Genomic DNA, 6,000 nt, shown 5'->3' with positions numbered 1-6,000 from the left:
CCACGGCATGAGAACTACGTGACGAATGCACAAGCCTCAACTGGAAGAAAGGGTATCAGCGATGGAAGATGAAATGAATGAAATGAAGCGTGAAGAGAAGTTTAGAGAAAAAAGAATAAAAAGAAATGAACAAAGCCTCCAAGAAATATGGGACTATGTGAAAAGACCAAATCTACGTCTAACTGGCGTACCTGAAAGTGACGGGGAGAATGGAACCAAGTTGGAAAACACTCTGCAGGATATTATCCAGGAGAACTTCCCCAATCTAGCAAGGCAGGCCAACATTTAAATTCAGGAAATACAGAGAACATCACAAAGATACTCCTCGACAAGAGCAAGTCCAAGACACATAATTGTCAGATTCACCAAAGTTGAAATGAAGGAAAAAATGTTAAGGGCAGCCAGAGAGAAAGGTCGGGTTACCCACAAAAGGAAGCCCATCGGACTAACAGCTGATCTCTTGGCAGAAACTCTACAAGCCAGAAGAGAGTGGGGGCCAATATTCAACATTCTTAAAGAAAAGAATTTTCAACTCAGAATTTCATATTCAGCCAAACTAAGCTTCATAAGTGAAGGAGAAATAAAATACTTTACAGACAAGCAAATGCTGAGAGATTTTGTCACCACCAGGCCTGCCCTAAAAGAGCTCCTGAAGGAAGCACTAAACATGGAAAGGAACAACTGGTACCAGCCACTGCAAAAACATGCCAAATTGTAAAGACCATCAAGGCTAGGAAGAAACTATAGCAACTAACGAGCAAAATAACCAGCTAACATCAAATGACAGGATCAAATTCACACACAACAATACTAACCTTAAATGTAAATGGGCTAAATGCTCCAGTTAAAGGGCACAGACTGGCAAATTGGATAAAGAGTCAAGACCCATCAGTGTGCTGTATTCAGAAAACCCATCTCATGTGCAGAGACACACATAGGCTCAAAATAAAGGGATGGAGGAAGATCCAAGCAAATGGAAAACAAAAAAAGGCAGGGGTTGCAATCCTAGTCTCGGATAAAATAGACTTTAAACCAACAAAGATCAAAAGAGACAACAAAGAAGGCCATTACATAATGGTAAAGGCATCAATTCAACAAGAAGAACTATCCTAAATATATATGCACCCAATACAGGAGCACCCAGATTCATAAAGCAAGTCCTTAGTGACCTATAAAGAGACTTAGACTCCCACACAATAATAATGGGAGACTTTAACACCCCACCGTCAACATTAGACAGATCAATGAGACAGAAAGTTAACAAGGATATCCGGGAATTGAACTCAGCTCTGCACCAAGTGGACCTAATAGAAATCTACAGAACTCTCCACCCCAAATCAACAGAATATACGTTATTTTCAGCACCACACCATACCTATTCCAAAATTGACCTCATAGTTGGAAGTAAAGCACTCCTCAGCAAATACAAAAGAACTGAAATTATAACAAACTGTCTCTCAGACCACAGTGCAATCAAACTAGAACTCAGGATTAAGAAACCCACTCAAAACCGCTCAACTACATGGAAACTGAACAACCTACTCCTGAATGACTACTGGGTACATAACAAAATGAAGGCAGAAATAAAGATGTTCTTAGAAACCAACGAGAACAAAGACACAACATACCAGAATCTCTGGGACACATTCAAAGCAGTGTGTAGAGGGAAATTTATAGCACTAAATGCCCACAAGAGAAAGCAGGAAAGATCCAAAATTGACACCCTAACATCACAATTAAAAGAACTAGAGAAGCAAGAGCAAACACATTCAAAACCTAGCAGATGGCAAGAAATAACTAAGATCAGAGCAGAACTGAAGGAAATAAAGACACAAAAAACCCTTCAAAAAATCAATGAATCCAGGAGCTGGTTTTTTGAAAAGATCAACAAAATTGATAGACCGCTAGCAAGACTAATAAAGAAGAAAAGAGAGAAGAATCAAATAGATGCAATAAAAAATGACAAAGGGGATATCACCACCGATCCCACAGAAATACAAACTACCATCAAAGAATACTATAAACACCTCTACGCAAATAAACTAGAAAATCTAGAAGAAATGGATAAATTCCTCGACACATACACTCTCCCAAGACTAAACCAGGAAGAAGTTGAATCTCTGAATAGACCAATAATAGGCTCTGAAATTGAAGCAATAATTAATAGCTTACCAACCAAAAAAAGTCCAGGACCAGATGGATTCACAGCTGAATTCTACCAGAGGTACAAGGAGCAGCTGGTACCATTCCTTCTGAAACTATTCCAATCAACAGAAAAAGAGGGAATCCTCCCTAACTCATTTTATGAGGCCAGCATCATCCTGATACCAAAGCCTAGCAGAGACACAACAAAAAAAGAGAATTTTAGACCAATATCCTTGATGAACACTGATGCAAAAATCCTCAATAAAATACTGGCAAACCGAATCCAGCAACACATCAAAAAGCTTATCCACCATGATCAAGTGGGCTTCATCCCTGGGATGCAAGGCTGGTTCAACATATGAAAATCAATAAACATAATCCAGCATATAAACAGAACCAAAGACAAAAACCACATGATTATCTCAACAGTTGCAGAAAAGGCCTTTGACAAAATTCAACAACCCTTCATGCTAAAAACTCTCAATAAATTAGGTGTTGATGGGACGTATCTCAAAATAATAAGAGCTATCTACGACAAACCCACAGCCAATATTATACTGAATGGACAAAAACTGGAAGCATTCCCTTTGAAAACTGGCACAAGACAGGGATGCCCTCTCTCACCACTCCTATTCAACATAGTGTTGGAAGTTCTGGCCAGGGCAATCAGGCAGGAGAAGGGAATAAAGGGCATTCAATTAGGAAAAGAGGAAGTCAAATTGTCCCTGTTTGCAGATGACATGATTGTGTATCTAGAAAACCCCATCGTTTCAGCCCCAAATCTCCTTAAGCTGATAAGCAACTTCAGCAAAGTCTCAGGATACAAAATCAATGTGCAAAAATCACAAGCATTCTTATACAACAATAACAGACAAACAGAGAGCCAAATCATGAGTGAACTCCCATTCACAATTGCTTCAAAGAGAATAAAATACCTAGGAATCCAACTTACAAGGGATGTGAAGGACCTCTTCAAGGAGAACTACAAACCACTGCTCAATGAAATAAAAGAGGATACAAACAAATGGAAGAACATTCTATGCTCATGGGTAGGAAGAATCAATATCATGAAAACGGCCATACTGCCCAAGGTAATTTATAGATTCAATGCCATCCCCATCAAGCTACCAATGACTTTCTTCACAGAATTGGAAAAAACTACTTTAAAGTTCATATGGAACCAAAAAAGAGCCCACATTGCCAAGTCAATCCTAAGCCCAAAGAACAAAGCTAGAGGCATCATGCTACCTGACTTCAAACTATACTACAAGGCTACAGTAACCAAATCAGCATGGTACTGGTACCAAAACAGAGATATAGACCAATGGAACAGAACAGAGCCCTCAGAAATAATGCCACTGTCTACAACTATCTGATCTTTGACAAACCTGACAAAAAGAAGAAATGGGGAAAGGATTCCCTATTTAATAAATGGTGCTGGGAAAACTGGCTAGCCATATGTAGAAAGCTGAAACTGGATCACTTCCTTACACCTTACACAAAAATTAATTCAAGATGGATTAAAGACTTACATGTTAGACCTAAAACCATAAAAACCCTAGAAGAAAACCTAGGCGATACCATTCAGGACATAGGCGTGGGCAAGGACTTCATGTCTAAAACACCAAAAGGAATGGCAACAAAAGCCAAAATTGACAAATGGGATCTAATTAAACTAAAGAGCTTCTGCACAGCAAAAGAAACCACCATCAGAGTGAACAGGCAACCTACAGAATGGGAGAAAATTTTTGCAACCTACTCATCTGACAAAGGGCTAATATCCAGAATCTACAATGAACTCAAACAAATTTACAAGAAAAAAACAAACAACCCCATCAACAAGTGGGCGAAGGATATGAACAGACACTTCTCAAAAGAAGACATTTATGCAGCTAAAAAACACATGAAAAAATGCTCATCATCACTGGCCATCAGAGAAATGCAAATCAAAACCACAATGAGATACCATCTCACACCAGTTAGAATGGCGATCATTAAAACGTCAGGAAACAACAGGTGCTGGAGAGGATGTGGAAAAATAGGAACACTTTTACACTGTTGGTGGGACTGTAAACTAGTTCAACCATTGTGGAAGTCAATGTGGCGATTCCTCAGGGATCTAGAACGAGAAATACCATTTGACCCAGCCATCCCATTACTGGGTATATACCCAAAGGATTATAAATCATGCTGCTAGAAAGACATGCACACGTATGTTTATTGCGGCCCTGTTCACAATAGCAAAGACTTGGAACCAACCCAAATGTCCAACAACGATAGACTGGATTAAGAAAATGTGGCACATATACACCATGGAATACTATGCAGCCATAAAAAATGATGAGTTCATGTCCTTTGTAGGGACATGGATGAAGCTGGAAACCATCATTCTCAGCAAACTATCCCAAGGACAAAAAACCAAACACCGCATGTTCTCATTCATAGGTGGGAATTGAACAATGAGAACACATGGACACAGGAAAGGGAACATCACACACTGGGGACTGTTATGGGGGGGGGGGAAGGGGGGAGGGATAGCATTAGGAGATATACCTAATGCTAAATGATGAGTTAATGGGTGCAGCACACCAACATGGCACATGTATAGATATGTAATAAACCTGCACATTGTCCACATGTACCCTAAAACTTAAAGTATAATAAAAAAAATGGAAAATACCAGAGTGCATCACAAGTGATTAAATGAGCAATTGTTTCATTAAAGTTTTGTTTCAATACTATGTAAGTCTATATGTCATATATGTGTGTGCACCAAATTATGATGTAAAATTGGTGAAAGAGAGTTTGAAAGCCACTAGGTCAGAGACAGAGTGGGGGCAACCCTGCTCTGTGAGCCAAATCCTGTCTCAGATTAATTTTATCTGGCCAGGGGTGGAGCAAGATGGCAACCAAGTGCAATCCTGATGAGAGCAAGGTGACAACCAGGCGTGGGACCAAGCTCTTATGGGCTTCATTCCTGAGTTGAGGAGGCCACAGCAGAGTGCACAGGCAGATTCCAGACTTTCCTCAGTAAGCTGCTATCCATCTTCTCAAATGAGGTCTGTGTGTCCCGCCATTCACAGACATACCTCCCCACCGTGACCACCACCATCCTGACACTTGCATACTGGCCACACTCCTCACCCTACCCCACGAGGAAGCCAGGAACTTCTGCATGCATCATGTCTTTGGAGTCCACCCCATGGCCAGTCCTGTTCCCTCCATCCCTCCATCTCAGCCCCTTAATGCCTCTCCCATAAGATCGCCTGGGGTATGGCAATGAATTAGTGGCATAGTCTGTATTCCCTCTCTCCATATTCCTGAATTGCTTAACTTGTTGAATAGGTTTCTTTAGTATCATCTGCAGACTGAAGGAACTGACAAAAAATGATAGTGTGGCTTTTGACATTTGCTATGAATGAGCTGCCTACAATTCTATCTAAGGTTGGCTCTCCACTGGAGCACAGGATTCTGTACTCTCACTTTCTTTTTTTTCCTTTAAGTGAGAGATGGGGTCTCTCTATGTTGCCCAGGCTGGTCCTGAGCTCAAATGATCCTCCCACCTTGGCCTCCCAAAGTGCTGGGATCACAGGTGTGAGCCTCCACACCCGGTCCAACTCTCACTTTCCTGACACATCAATGATCCCCTCTCAATTACGCCCTCTGGCATACCAACATGATATAATTTTTCCCAATGTCAAAAATCAAAACATAACTTCTCTTGACCTCATAGCCCCCTCCAGCTTCAATCCTGTTTTTCTGTTCTCTTGGCTGTTAAAATTTCTTGAAACCTTTCTCCAAACTCATGGACTCAATTCTTCATTTCAGTGAGTTCTGAGTCATCCACTGGAACAA

Source organism: Hylobates moloch, unplaced genomic scaffold, assembly GCF_009828535.3.
Source record: "Hylobates moloch isolate HMO894 unplaced genomic scaffold, HMol_V3 SCAFFOLD_13, whole genome shotgun sequence".
NCBI classification, from domain to species: Eukaryota; Metazoa; Chordata; class Mammalia; order Primates; family Hylobatidae; genus Hylobates; species Hylobates moloch.
Note: the sequence above shows the minus strand (reverse complement) of the source record.